The sequence below is a fragment of the Papio anubis genome, chromosome 9, assembly GCF_008728515.1.
Source record: "Papio anubis isolate 15944 chromosome 9, Panubis1.0, whole genome shotgun sequence".
Classification (NCBI taxonomy): Eukaryota; Metazoa; Chordata; class Mammalia; order Primates; family Cercopithecidae; genus Papio; species Papio anubis.
The window spans coordinates 13,019,398-13,035,298 of NC_044984.1; the positions used below are offsets into that span (position 1 = coordinate 13,019,398).

Below are 15,901 nucleotides of genomic sequence, written 5' to 3' on the forward strand. Positions count from 1 at the left end.
ATGCTCCTATGTGCATGGAGGTTGAGAAGCCCAGTGGGGAGGAGAAATCATTCAAAAAGATGGAAGAGCAAGAGCAAAAATACAGGAATATGGAACAATGTTAAATGTCTAGGGAAATGCAAATATTGGGTGTGGCTGAAGTATTGCTTCTTGTTTGGGAGAGAGACAGTGAAGATGGGAACATGATGCCAATCAATAGATAGGGCTACAGATATACAGGCTATGAAGGCCTTGTTTATCACATCCTGAGGTTTGGAGCTTCTCTAGGCAATGGGCAGCTAACAATGGGTTTTAAGCACAACAGTTGGATCATCATATTCAGATTTAGAAAAATCATTCTGGCAACAGTGTGGAGGATTTACTGGAGAGAAAATATGACCATAGGCAGAAAAGACTATTTGAAGACTGATTTAAAGCAGTAATGGAGGAAATGGAAAGGAAGGTAGTTAGTCAAAAAGAAATTGAAAGGAAAGAATCTATAGGACTTAGCACTAATTGAATGAGAAGTTAGGTGAGAGGGTAGAATCCAGGATGACTCTGAATGTTCTGAATACAGAGGCCAGGTGTTTGATGGTACCATGCATTGAGACATGGTACCCAAAATAGGGAAACCTGTAGAGACAAAAAGTAGATTAGCAGTTCTTTAGGGCTAGGTGAAGAGTGAATGGTGGGGATGGGGAGTGATAGATAAAGGATATGGAGTTTCTTCTTGTGATGATAAAAAAATATTCTAAATTGACTATCATGATAATTGCTGATATCTGTGAATATACCAAAAAGCATAAAATTATATAAGCGGGTGAATTGTATGGCATGTGAATTATATCTTAAACTGTTTTTTAAAAAAGAGCAAAACTGAGATTTCCTAAGGAAGAAGAAATATCTTCCTCAGTAACTTCAGTTTCTGCCAGAGAGTTTCCAACATGTTGACATGCCCAATAGATTTGGGACTTGCTGGCCCCCACAATCATGTAAGCTAATTCATTGAGATAGATAGATAGATAGATAGATAGATAGATAGATAGATAGATAGATAGATTTAGAAAGATATTAATAGATGAGATAGAGAGATTGATTGATTCATTCATTCATTGATTCATTGATTTTTATATCTCTCACTGGTCCTCTTTCTCTGGTAGAACCCTGACTAATACAGATTTTGAAACTGGGAAGAGGAATGCTGCTGTAATAATTACCCAAAAATGTGGGCAGTGGTTTTGGAATTGGTTACTGGTAGAGGCTGAATTCTGAGATACTTGACAGAAAATCATAGATGGCCTAGCAGAGATTAGTGGAAATACAGATGACAAGAATGCTTCTGGTGAAGTCTCCAGAGAAAAGAAGGAACATGTTATTAGAAACTGGAGGAAAGGTGAACCTTGTTAAAAGTGGGAAGAAATTGGCTCACCTGTGTTCTATTACACTTTAGTAAAGCAGAACTTGTAAGAGATGAACTTTAATATTTAGCTGAGGACATTTCCAAGTAAAGTGTTGAAAGTGCTGCCTGGTTTCTTCTTGTTTCTTATAGTAAAATGCAAAAGTAAAGAGATAAATTGAGGAAGCAAAAAGTCAAGAAAAAATGAATCAGCACTTGATAATTCTGGAGGATCTGATTCATAGGACAAAGAATGCTAAAATTAGAAAATTCACTATTGAGAAATCCTGTTCCAGAAAGAAGGCCAAGTGTGTAATTTGAAAACCTTTTGCTAAAGAAATTAGGTATGTGATTCATGGATGCAATCAACCATGTTAGCAGAATCCAATAATAAATATTAGTTTATCTAAGAAGAGAACCCTTTTGCTTGATGGTGTGGATCCCTGTGACACACACTGGAGGCTCACAGATGTTTGAGAATATTATGCTAGAAGAAATATTATGAGGTTGGCCTGAAGGAGACAGAGACTGGACAAAATTTTAAAAGGTTGTCAGACTCCTAAAAGTCTTCAGGGCAGGAAATGGGCTTATAGAGTTATTCTGCTGGAAGCATGTGCTATTCAAAACAAAACAAAACAAAACAAGGAAGAATAACTCCAAGAGCAAAAGTGCCATTGGCCCAGGGGCAAAGGGCAGTGGAGCCACTGCCAAGGGCACAAAGCACAGTGGAGCTGCTGCAGGCCACAAAGGATGACAAAGCCACAGGCAAAGAGTGTGGAGCCACAAGCCACAGATGATTATTCTCAGGCATTGAAATCTAAGGAACCTGGCCCTGCCAGATTTCAAATTTGCTTGGTACTGGTGACCCCTTAATTTCTTCCAATTTTTCTCTTTTGTAATAGAGTTGTTTATATTACACCCATCCCACCATTGTATTCTGAAGGCAAACAACTGGTTTTCTAGGTTCACAGGTCCCCATGTGGACAGAAATTTTGCCCCAGGATAGATCAGACCCAGGATATTATCTATACCTGATTTAGACCATAAGATTTTGGAATAATAGTTGATGCTTAATGGGTTGAGACTTTTGATAATGTTGGGATGTAGAAAATGAATTTTGCATGTGAGATAAACATGAATTTTGAGGGATCAGAGGACAGACTGTAATGGTTAGAATACTGTCCTCCCAAAAGATACATCTAGTCAGAACCTGTAAATGTGACTTTATTTGGAAGAATGGTCTTTGCAGATGTACTAAAGGATCTTGAAAAGAGATCACCCTGGATTAGGGCAGTCTCTAAATCCAGTGAAAATTTCTTGTAAGAGAAGAGAAGGGGAAACAGACACTGAGATATAAGGAAAAAGAACATGAGAATGAAGAGGCAGATTTTGGAATTGTGCTGTCACGAACCATGGAATTCCTGGAATCACCAAAACCTGCAGGGGGCAAGTGAAGATTCCCTACAGCCTTCAGATGGAGTGTGGCCCTGCAAACCAGACATATCTCAGAGATACTGCAGATTGAGTTCCAGAAAACTACAATGAAGTAAGTCCCACAAAATTTTTTTCCCAGTGCATGTAGAAGCTCTGTTTACACTATACACTATTAGGTATGCAATAGCATTATGTCTAAAAATGTACATACCTAAGTTTAAAAAGTACTTTAATGCTAAAAATGATAATGATCATCTGAGCCTTCAGCGAGTGATTATCTTTTTGCTGGTGGAAGATTTTGCCTCAATGTTGATAGCTGACTGAGCATTGTGGTTGAAAGTAGAGGTGGCTGTGACAATTTCTTAAAATAAGACGACAATTAAGTTTGCTGCATTGATTGACCCTTTCTTTCATGAAAGAATTATCTGTAGTGCGATGCTGTTTGATAGCATTTTACCTACAGTAGAACTTCTTTCAAAATTGGAGTCAATCCTCTCAAACCCTGCCATTGCTTTATCAACTAAAGTTTATGTAATATTCTAAGTCTTTTGTTGTAATTTTTTTTTTTTTTTTTTTTAATTGAGACGGAGTCTCGGTCTGTCGCCCAGCTTGGAGTGCAGTGGCCGGATCTCGGCTCACTGCAAGCTCTGCCTACCGGGTTCACGCCATTCTCCTGCCTCAGCCTCCAGAGTAGCTGGGACTACATGCGCCCGCCCCCTCCCTGGCTAGTTTTTTGTATTTTTTAGTAGAGAGGGAGTTTCACCATGTTAGCCAGGATGGTCTCGATCTCCTGACCTCATGATCTGACCGTCTCGGCCTCCCAAAGTGCTAGGATTACAGGTTTGAGCCACTGCGCCCGGCCTTTTGTTGTAATTTTAACAACGTTCACAGCACCTTCACCAGAAGTAGATTCCACTTCAAGAAACCACTTTCTTTGTTAATCCATAAGAAGCAACTCCTCATTCATTAAAGTTTTGTTATGAGATTGCAGCAATTTAGCCACATCTTCAGGCTCCACTTCTAATTCTAGTTCTCTCGATATTTATCTCTACCAAATGCAGTTTCTTCCTCTACTGAAGTCTTGAACTCTTCAAAGTCATTCATGAGGGTGGGATCCACTTCTTCCAAACTCCTGTTAATGTTAATATTTTTATCTCCCACCATGAATCATGAATGTTCTTAATGGCATCTAGAATGGTAAATCCTTTTCAGAACATTTTCAATTTACTTTTCCCAGATCCATCAGAGGAATTACTATTTATGGAAGCTATAGTTTTACAAAATTGATTGCTTAAATAATAAGACTTGAAAGTCAAAAGTACTGCTTGAGTCATGGGCTGCATAACAATACTAATCTCTTTGTACATCTCCATCAGAGTTCTTGGATGACTTGGTGCATTGTCAACGAGCAATATTTTGAAAGTAATCTTTTTTCTGAGCAGTAGGTCTCAACAGTGGACTTAAAACAGTCAGTGGACCATGCTATAAATGCATGTGCTGCCATCCAGGCTTTGTTTTTCCTTTTACAGAGCATTGGCAGAGTATATTTAGCACAGTTGTTAAGAGGCCTACGGTTTTCAGAATGGTCAAAAAGCACTGGCTCCAACTTAAAGGCACCAGTTGTGTGAACCCCTAAAAAGAGAGTCAGCCTGTCCTTTGAAGTCAGCCATTAACTTTTCTGTTCGAGCTATGAAAGTTCTAGATTGCATCTTGTTCCAAAGGAAACCTAATTTATCTTAATTGAAAATCTATTGTTTAGTGTGGCCATTTTCTTTTCTTTTTTCTGTTTTTTTTTTTTTTTTTTTTTTAGATGGAGTCTCACTCTGTCAACCAGGCTGGAGTGCATTGGCATGATCTCAGTTCACTGCAATCTCCACCTCCCATCCCAGGTTCCAGTGATTCTCTTACCTCAGCCTCCTGAGAAGCTGGGATTACAGATGTGTGCCACCACACCTGGCTAATTTTTGTATTTTTTTGTAGAGATGGGTTTCACCATGTTGGCCAGGCTGGTCTTGAACTCCTGACCTCAAGTGATCCACCTGCCTTAGCCTCCCAAAGTGCTGGGATTATAGGAATAAACCACCATGCCCAGGCTTGTGTGGCCATTTTCATTCATTATCTTAGCTAGATTTTCTGGAGAATTTGCTGCAACTTCTCCAGCAACATTTGCCACTTCACTGTGCAGGATTATTTTACTAAGATGGGTTCTTTCTTTAGACCTCATGAACCGACCTCTGTTAGCTTCACACTTTTTTTCTGCACCCCCCTCATCTCTCAGCTTTTATAGAATTAAAGGGAGTAGGGTTTTACTCTATGTTAGGCTTTGGCTTAAGGAAATATGGCTCGTTTGATCTTTCATCCAGACCACCAAAACGTTCTCCAGCAATAAGGTTGTTTGACTTTCTTATTATTAGTGTGTTCATGGAGTAGCGCTTTTAATATCCTTCAAGAACTTTCCCTTTGTATTCACAATCTGGCTAAATGTTTGGCAGAAGAAGCCTAGCTTTTGGTCTATCTAAGCTTTTGACATGCCTTCCTCACCAAACTTAATTATGGCTAGCTTTTGATATAAAGAGAAAGATGCACAATTCTCCCTTTCACTTGAGCACTTAGAGGCTATTGTAGGGCCAATAATTGGCCTGATTTTAATATTGTCATATCTCAGGGAATAGGGAAGTCCAAGGAGAGAAAGAGGTGAGGAAAGAGCCGGACAGTGGAGCAGTTAGAACACACATAACATTTATTGATTACGTTTGCTGTGTTCTGTGTGTATGGTTTGTTGCACCCCAAAACAATTATAATAGTAACATTGTAATATTATATTACAATAGTAATATAATATAGTGATCACAGATCACTATAACAGCTATAATAATAATGAAAAAGTCTGAAATATCATGAGAGCTATAAAAATGTGACACAGAGACAGGAAGTGAGCATGTACTGTTGGAAAAACAGCACTGATAGACTTGCTCAATGCAGGGTTGCCTCAAACCTACAATTTGTAAAAATTGCAATATCTGTGAAGCAGAATAAAGAGAAGCACAATGAAGCAAAGTGTGCCTGTACCTGAATTTCAGACCCCTGCGCTCTAGAACTGTAAAAAAATAAATTTCTATTGTTTAAGCCAGTAAGTTTGTGGTAATTTGTTATGGCAGCCCTGGGAAACTAATACCCTTGGCAAGAATGAATTCTACTGCCAGCTCATACTCTTTATCCAGATCATCACTCATCCCTAATAACTTATATTTTATGCTGGATCCAATTTTCTGTCATAGATTTACCTCCGCATTGTGGAAAATTTATCCTCAAGTGTCCCATTGTCCTTTCCTACAATCAGCTTTAGTTGGAGCCATCCCATAGAACAGACATTATTTTATATATCTGAACCTCAGTAGGAGGACGGAGTGGTCAGGATACCTGCTGATTTTCTTCTAAGAGAATCCTCCGCTGTATGTAAATTTGTGGATGCAAGAGAGACCTGCTGGAAAGAGTGCACCTAGTTCCAGATGCCAGAGCACCCAGACCCTAATAAACAGAGCAATATTCCAATCCCTGCAATATCTGAATTTCAAAATATCCTGTTGTATCACGATAAGCGTACTTAATTCTAAATGTATTTTAATTTATCTTTAACATATTATATTTATGATTACTGTAGGCCAGTGGTTTGGGTTGTAAACTTAAGACATAGCTTCTGTCTTCTGAGAATTAATAATCTACTTGGAAAGTACCTACTTATTTTCATAATAATATTTATTTATAAATAAATAGAATAAAATATAAATAAATTAAATAGGATAAAATATACTAGGCATTCTGTTAAGCATATACACACAGAAACCTCTCTTGGTTATAATCTATTAGAACAAAATAGATAGAGGTTTTAGTAGTTTCCAATATACCTTCTTATCCCATTGCACTCACTATTGAATTTCTTATCATATCAATGTGTTACTTTTTAATAAACTAATCACCCTCTTTTAGAGGCAAAAGAATTAAGATGATTATTATGCTTAACATATGGCAATATGGGATCCACTTCATGGATGAGAATTGCGGCTTATTTAGCAGAGTATTTAACACAGCATGGGAAACGGAATTGTCCTCTCTGACTTCAATCTCAAAGGTTTGGTATTTAGCTGAGCTTCATTTCAGAGCCATTATGATTCTGTGAGTCATAAACATAAACATTTATTTTTAACTAATATTTGAAATGCTTCAGATAAGTTGGATGCTGTAACAGCTGCTCTTCTGAATGTCATTCCATAATAAGAACCATTCCTGAAACAATAGATAATAATCACACACTGAATTCTTCTGATATTGGGGCATTTCATCTTCCTCTTGTGCTTAGCAGGTATATTCTTTAGGAATAAGAGTTGGCTGTGTATTGCAGAAAAAAAAAGAATGCCTTAAACAACAGAACTTTATTTCTTCCTTAAACCTAAACAAGAAGGCTTATATGGACAGACCCGGGCCCCCATGGTGGCTCCTCAAAGTCTTCAGAGGCCCAGGCTCAAGGTATCTTTCTTCCCAACCTCCTAAAGCATGGCTTCCATTCCCAAAATTTATTCACATTTCCAATGTGGCTGATTTATTCCAGTGGTCACATCTCCATGAAGAAGGAAGAGAAGAAAGAATCCTCCCCTCATTTTCAGAAGCTTTCCTGAAAGTCTTGAAAACACTTGCACTTACATTTCATTGGCCACATCAATCTGCAAGGTAAGCTGGAATATGCAGTTTTCAGCTGGGCCCATTTTGAGGGTTTGGTTACTAAGAAACAAAAAGAGAATAGATTTGAGGAGGCAATTAGTGGTCTGTGATGCAGCAGAGTATCTACATATACCATAGGTCAGCTTCTGAAGGTTACACTTAGAGTTACAGTGGTGGTGCGAAATGTACCTCTCACTGTTGACACTTACCAATTTACATTCTTTTCATCACTTTGCCTGAGCAGCCACAATCCAAAAAAGTAAAGAAGCTTCCATTTTATATGTCATAAGATAATTTTATATTTTAAAATTCTAGTATCTAAATAAAGATAATTCTAACAAGGTGAAAAGAAACAGTAGATCCAAGGGTTTAAGAAAAGTCCATTGTCCAAGGTACTGTGTTAGGGCTTTCTTAATAGCAATGTAGTAAAAATCAATACTGAGCCATCATCTGTTGCTGTGTTTTCAGGTACGTCTGGATGTGTTTGTCAAATAGATGGAGTAGACTGACAAAATATGTTTTCAGGGGGGTCTGAAGTACTTAGTGGCAGGGAAGGAGACAAGCATGACAAGGCTGACCTCTGAAGTGATATGAGAATAGAGATTCTGAGAACAGCATGGTTGAGACTGAGAAAATCTCTTCCCAACATTGTTCCCTTGATGCAGGTCTGGAGACTCAGAAGAAAGAAGCTATGAGTAAAAATGGAAAAAATCTCTCTCTAAACTCTCTAACAGTTTGGGCCCCAGGCAGAACTGCCTTGGGGTGCATCTAACACAGTGCAACCCTGTAAGTACGGAAAGCATCTTCTTCAATTCCACAGTAAGCCACCTCAAAGTTTTGTGATGCTCAGAGCTTGCTGATATTGGACGTATCAGTGTACAACTGATATGTCCATTACCCAGGGGTGCAATAGCACAGGCTCACACAGTACCTCCCTGCTGCCACTCTGCCAGGCCAGATGTACAGTGCTTCTCACAGCATGGCAGAGGGCAAGTTGAGAAGAAGCACCATCCGCCCTACCGGGAAAAGTGAAAATAGCCACAAATAGGGACACTACTCTGCCCAGAATTGCAGGGGAGATATCAGGGGGATAAACTGCACTTGAGCACACATGAAGTATTCCTGGGGCTGCTGGAACTGGGTAGAGGATGAGATACTGCTGGCAGGACTGCATAAAGGTCTAAACACCTGCATGGTTAGTGGTTTACAGCTAAGATAATGTGAACTACATGTGTATTTTTCCTGGTAAGAATAGTCCTACACCAAAACTGAAAAAAAAAAAAAAAAAGTTTAAGAGAAAAAAGTAATATGATGTGACTTTGCATGTTACTGTGGAATGGTGAAATGGGTTTTGCTATAGATACCAAATACAGACCTTCAAGACATTTGTAATTCGTGTCATTCAAAAATATTTATTAAACACCTACTATATGTCCTATAAATTTCTAGGATACAGTGGTGAATCACAAAGATGTGACTGGAAGAGTCAGGTTGAAGCCAATGTCAAATGTGAGCTGTAGAAGTTAGTGGTTCAGTTTGCCCCAAGAAATTCACCAACATATTACATTTACTCCAAAAAAAAAAAGTGTATCTGGTTACCTTGACAGACTAAATTATTGCTCCAATATTTTTATTTATTATACATTATTATAATTATACATTAGATAGCCTTTTTCATGTTACTTTTAAAAACAAGTTTAAAATATAATTTATATACCATAAAATGTAATAATTGTAAGTCTTTAGTTCCATGATTTTGGATACATTTATATAATGGAATTTATATAACGGAACAACATCACGGTGCAGTTTTAGAGCACTTCTCTTATCCCAAAAAGTTCCCTTATGCTGTCTCTAATCAATCCTTTCTCCAACCTCCAGCCCCAAGCAACCATATCTCTATCATTTTTCTTTTCTTAGAAATTTTATACAAATGGAATCATACAATATATCATCTTTTACCTCTTTCATAATGGTTAGTTATGGTTTTGAGATTTGTTCATGTTGTTGCCTATAGCACGTTTTATTCCCTTTTATTGCTGACTAGTATTTAATTGTATGGATATACCACCTTCTGCTTATCCATTTCTCAGCTGATTAATGTTTGGATTGTTTCCAGATTTTGGCTATGACTGTTCACGGCAAGTATTTGTGTCTTTGGTTCTCCTGAGTAGATACTAAGGAGTGCAAATGCTGGGTAGTATGGTAAGCACAGTAAATGTATAACTTGCCAAGAAACTACTGTACTGTTTTTCTAAAGTGAATGTAACATTTTACATTCTCATGAGCATTGTAGAAGGATTTCAGTTTGTTTAACACAATATTGTAAGACTTTGATAACAGCCATTCTGGCGGGTCTCTAGTGGTATTTCATTGTGCTTTTAATTCACCATTCCTAAATGTTTTCATCTTTTTATGTGCTTATTAGTCATTTGCATGTCTTCTTTGGTGAAACACCTATTCAAATCTGCCCATTTTTTAATCAGATTCTTTGTCTTTTCATTATTGAATTGTAATAGCTATTTATGATTCCGAGTATGTCTTTTATCAGTTATATAACTTAAAAGTATTTTCTTCTAGTCTGTGGCTTAATTTTATTAATAGTGCCTTTTAAAGAGTAAAATATTTTAACTTTGATAAAGTCTAATTTACAAATTTTGTCATTTTTGTTAGATTGAAGAAATCTTATTTGTGATCTAATGTTTTCTTCTAGAAAGGTTGCAATTCTTGCTCTTACATTTGACTCTCTAATCCATTTTGAATTAATTTTGCGTGTATGTGTGTGTGTGTGTGCAGGGTAATGTAAGAGTAAGTACTTTTGCACATGGGTATTAAATTGTCTCAGCATAATTTGTTGAGAAGACTATTTTTTCCCCAAATGAATTGTATTTGCACCTTTTTTGAAAACCCATTCATTATAAATATTAGAGACTATTTCTAGGCTCTCCATTCTGTTCCACTGACCAATGTTTATCCTTATATCAATAAATACCACACTGCCTGATGACCAGAGCCATGCTGTAATTTTGAAATAAGCTAGTATAAATCTGACAACTTCATTTTTCTTTTTCAAAATTGTTTTAGCTCTTTACATTTCCATATAAACTTTAGAATCAACTTGCCAAATTCTACAAGAAACAGCCTGCTGGGATTTTGATAGGAATTGTGTTAAATCTATAGATCATTTTGAAAAGAATTGCCATCTTAACATTATTGAGTCTTACAATCCAAGAATATGGTATCTCTTTCCATTAATTTAGATCTTGTGTGATTTCTCTTAGCAATGTTTTATAATATTTTGTTGTATGGGTCCTACATTTCTCTTGTTATACCTATTCCTAAGAATTTTCTTTTGTTCATGCTTTTGTGAATGGAATTACTTTCTTAAATTTATTTTCAAATGGTTAATTGCTGGTATAAAGAAATAAAATTGGTTGCTGCAGATTTACTTCATAGCCTGTAGCCTTGCTAAACTCACCTTAGTTTTAACAGGTACTTAATTACATGTAATCTTGGGATTTTCTACATACAAAAATCATGAAGGCCTTTAATTTATTTCCTAGCTTTGTTACATTGACTGGAACATTCCGTAAAATGTTGAATAGAAGTACTGAGGGTGTATGTACTTGGCCTATTCCCAATCGAAGTGGAAAACTTTTACAACTATCATTCTCAATTAAGTATAATATTAGCTGAAGGTTTTTCATACATACTCTTTCTGAGGTACAGGAAGTTCATTTCTAGTCCTAATCTGTTCAGAGTTTTTAAACATCAGTGAATACTATATTTTGTCAAAAGTTGTTTTCTGTGTCTACTGAGAAAATTGTATAGCTTTAGTCCTTCATTCTATTAATATATTTATTAATTGATTTGCAGATGTAAAGTCATTTTTTGCATTTCAGGAATAAATTCTACTTGGTAATGGTATATAATCCTCTGTTTATGTTGCTTGTTTCAATAAGCTAATATTTTGTTAAGAATTTCTGCATGTATGTCCATTAGAAATAATTTTATAGTTTTCTTTTCTCGTGATAACTTTGTCTTGCTTTGGTATCATACCAATACTGACAAGTTAGGAAGGGTTTCCTCCTCCTTTTTTCTGAAAATGTTTGTGTAGGATTGGTATTATTTTTTCTCTAAATGTTTGACAAAATTTATTAGTGATGCCATCCAGGTCTGAGCTTTTCTTTGTAGGAAGATTGTAAATTACTAATTCAATCTCTATGAATTTCAGGTTTATTCAGATTTCTATTTCTTCTTATGACAGTTTTGGTAACCTGTATCTTTCCAGAGTATTAACTATTTCATCTACATTGTCTGATTAATTGGCATAATATTCCCTTCTAATTCTTTTAATTTATGCAAGATCTGTGGTGATGTTCTTTCATTCTTGATTTTGTTAATTTGTCTTTTATCTCCTTTTTTGTTAGTGTAACTAAATGTTTATCAGTTTTACTGATCTTAAATAAATCAACTTTTGATTTTGTGGATTTTCTCTATTGTTTTTCTGATATGTATTCCATTTATTTCTTTTTGGTCTTTATTATATTTTTCCCTATGCTTACTTGAGGTTTAACTTACCATTCTTTGTCTAGCTTCTTGAGATGGAAGCTTGGGTAATCGCTATTAGATCTATTTTCTTTCTAATATAAGCACTTAACATTAAGTTTGTCTCTAAGCACTGCTTTAGCTACCTCTCATAAATTTTGATAGATTAGGTTTTAATCATTATTCAGTTAAGCATATTTTCTAACTTACCTGGTGATTTCATCTTTGACTCACTGTTTTTCTAAAACTATCTTGTTGAAATTCCAAATATTTGTGAAGTCCTAAATACTTTCCCATTGTTGGTTTACTTAATTTTTTGTAGTCAAAAATCAGATTCTGAGATGTGTTTGACAGTCTATAGTATTATTAATTATCATAGAAAATGTTCCATGTACACTTGAAAAAAATGTGTACCCTGCAGTTGTTGGATACAGCGCTCTATATATTATTTATATCAAGTCGGCTAATAGTGTTCAAGTCGTGAATATCCTTACTGATATTCTGTCTAGTTCTGTCAATTACTAAAAGAAGAATATTGAAATTTTCCAACTACTACAATATTATATTGTCTGTCCTTTAAATCTGTCAGTCTTTGCTACATTTTGGGACTCTGGTGTCAGATGTTTATACATTTATAACTGCTACTTCTTCCTGATATACTGAAAATTTTATTATTATAAAATTTTTCTCTTTGTCTCTCATAATAGTACTTGTCTTCAAGTCTATGGTTTTGTATGTAATAAAGCCACTTCAGTTCTTTATTAGTCATTGTTTGCTTTTTCTCTCCTTTTAACTTTCAACCTGTTGGTATTTTTCAATATAATGTCTCTTATAGATAACATATAGTTGGACCTTGCTCTTTCCTCTGTTACAGTTTTAATTATATTTTTAAATTATTTTCTTAGTAATTCTTCTAAGGACTACAACATATATCTTTAATTTATCATGATCTGTTTCGGGTTAATAATAATAGTAATACTATGCAGGAACTTTGCTCCAATTTATTATTTCCACTATCTCTTCTCACTTTAGTGCTAGTATTGTCATACATACTACAACTCTATATGTAAGATATCCCCAAAAATATAGCATTATAATTATTGCTTCAAGTACTTTTTGTTTTTAAAGAAATTAAGAAAAGAGAAAACACTGGACAGTCTTTTATAGTTGTCCATATACTTAACATTTTCATTGGTCCTTCCTTCCTATGTAATTGAGTAATCATCTGCTATCATTTCCTTTCAGTCCAAAGGACTGCCTTCAGATTTCTTGTAGAGAAGGTCTATTTTTATTTTTGTTTATCTGGAAAGGTCTTTATTCTGCATTCATTTTTTATTTTTTATTTTTTATTTTTTTGAGATATGGTCTCACTGTGTCACCCAGGATGGAATGCAGTAATGCAATCATAGTTCACTGCAGCCTCAAACTCCTGGGGTCAAGGGGTCCTAAGCCTCCTGAGTAAGTGGAAGTATGGAAGTATGGGTACACACCACTATGCCTGGCTTTTGTCTTGTTTTGTTTTGTTTTGTTTTTGTAGAGATGGGGTCTCATTATGTTCCCCAGGCTTATCTCAAATTCCTGGCTTCAAACAATCCTCCCATCTCAGCCTCTCAAAGTGCTGGGATTACAGGTGTGAGCCACCTCACCCAGCCTGACTTCATTTTCAAAGACTGTCTTGCTAGAAAGAATATTCTTGGTTGATAGGCTTTTTTTTTTCCTATGAGCACTTTGGCTATTACTTTCACTGCCTTCTACACTCTGTATGTATGAAAAGCAAGCCACTAGCCATCATGTATTGTTCTTCATTCACAATGAGTCATTTTTCTCTCAGTATTCTAAAACTTTGCTTTTGTCTAGGCTTTTAAAAGATTTTTTATTATCATGGGTATAGGTGTAAATAACTTTGCTTTTATCCTAGTTGATGCTTAATGAGTTTCTTCAACATACAGATTAAGGTTTTCACTAGATTTGAGTTTATGGCCATTAATTCTTCGAAAAAATTTTGCCCTTCACTCTCTCCACTCCTTATGAACTTTCATTCCAATATGTTGAATGGCTCTATAAGTCTTTGAGTCTCTTCATTTTTCTTCAACCTTGTTTTCTTTTTTGTTCTTTAGAATGAATAATTTCTATTGATCTATCTTAAAGTACACTGATTTTCTCTCTTGCCTTTTCAAATCTGTTGAGCCTATTTAGCAAACTTTTCATTTCAGTTACTGTATTTTCCAAATGTAGAATTTTGATTTGGCTCTTTTTTATAGTTTTATTTTAGTTATTGTATTTTCCAAATGTAGAATTTCTATTTGGCTCTTTTTTCGAGTTTCTATTCTCTATTTAGATTTTCTATTTGTTGAGTCATTTTCACCATATTTTCCTTGACGTCTTTGAATAAGATTTCCTTCAATTCTTCAAACATCTTTATGTTAGCTGCTTTGGTGTCTTTGTCTGCTGAACTCAAAACCTTGACCCATGAAGACACAGCTTCTATTGACTACTTGTTTTTCTGAGTATGAATTTTACTTTCCTGTCTATTTGTAGGTCTTATATTTTTGTTAAAAAGTGGACGTTTTAGATACTATATTATAGCAATTTAGAGATTGCTTTATTGATTTATTTATTTTAAAAATAATAACTTAAATGAATTTAACTGCAGAATTTGTCTCCCACATTGGGTATAGCTGATGATGTTTCTCTTCAGGTTTTAAACTGTGTTTTTAAAATTACTTTTAACCTACCATATTAGGGCTCAACCTATGTATCACTAATGCCTTGATGGTCAGCTAATGATCTAGGTAGAGGTTTACTTAAATACCTCAGGCCCAAAAGCACTTCTACCCCCGATAATCAATATGTGCCTACATTGGGAAATAAATTCAAAGCTGAGCCTATTCTAAAGTATGGCTTGGCATTCACTTTCTATTATTATTTTTGGCCTCCTCTGTGCACATGCATAGTCTGTAGATTCTCAGTTATCCAGAAATGTGTGGAACACCTATTGATCTCTTCTATGGATCTTCTGTTTCTAGGATTTCCCCATTAAATTACTAGTTGGTCTACTATTTTCCCTCAAATAAAACCAGAGCCTTGGGCTAGCAAAGCTGTAGGTTTCCTATTTGTTTCCTGTAGGTTTCCTATTTGCCTTGGTCATGGGGTTTTGCCCTGAGTTGAGTCTGCCTACTCAGGAAGCAACCCTACTGGTGTTCGTGGCCAGTGTTACCTTGGTGAAACTATAGCTTTCACCAATTTTCTTGGGTGAGAGGAGGTATGGGAGTTTCCCCCAAGCAAAAAAAAAAAGCCACATATTTCCACAATTCTTACCCTAAATTCTTGCAGTTCTTTTTTTTTTAAGAATAAACACATCTCAATTATTATCTGCCTTTTGCCAATTCCCATATCCTTGAAATAGTTGTTACTGAACAAAATTTTTCCGCTTTTATATCTGACTTTTTTTCAGAGAGAGGATTCACTAACATCTTCACAGTATCATAGCTGGAAACACCTCTGTCATATTGCTTTATAGTACCTCTTCATAGGTTAGCAAGAATATATCTCTTTGTTCCATTGACATTGAACTTGGCCATATGTTAATGATATATTAGCAGAGGCTTTAAATGTAATCTCATGATTTGGCGTGGCTCTTGGGCTCCTGTAATCCACCATCAGAGGAGCCTACCTTGTATAGTCATTGGTAGTAAAATAAAGAAACATAAAGCAGATCTATTCCAATTTTTAACCTGGAGCCAAGCCCAGCTGAGCTCAGCCAAGTTCAGCCAAACCCCAGCTGAAACTCTACTGACCTACAGATGTAAGAATAAGAAAACAAATATT

At 35.7% G+C, this 15,901-nt stretch overlaps 1 long non-coding RNA gene across 1 annotated transcript; it reads right to left on the reverse strand.

The window, feature by feature from the left end:
* Window positions 1-6,987: 6,987 nt before the first annotated feature.
* LOC116268836 lies at window positions 6,988-8,698 on the reverse strand. The gene is made up of 2 exons (XR_004176008.1): window positions 7,508-8,698; window positions 6,988-7,093 (listed from the first exon to the last, which is right to left on the reverse strand). It is a non-coding gene; the product is annotated as an uncharacterized LOC116268836 (long non-coding RNA).
* Window positions 8,699-15,901: the final 7,203 nt, after the last annotated feature.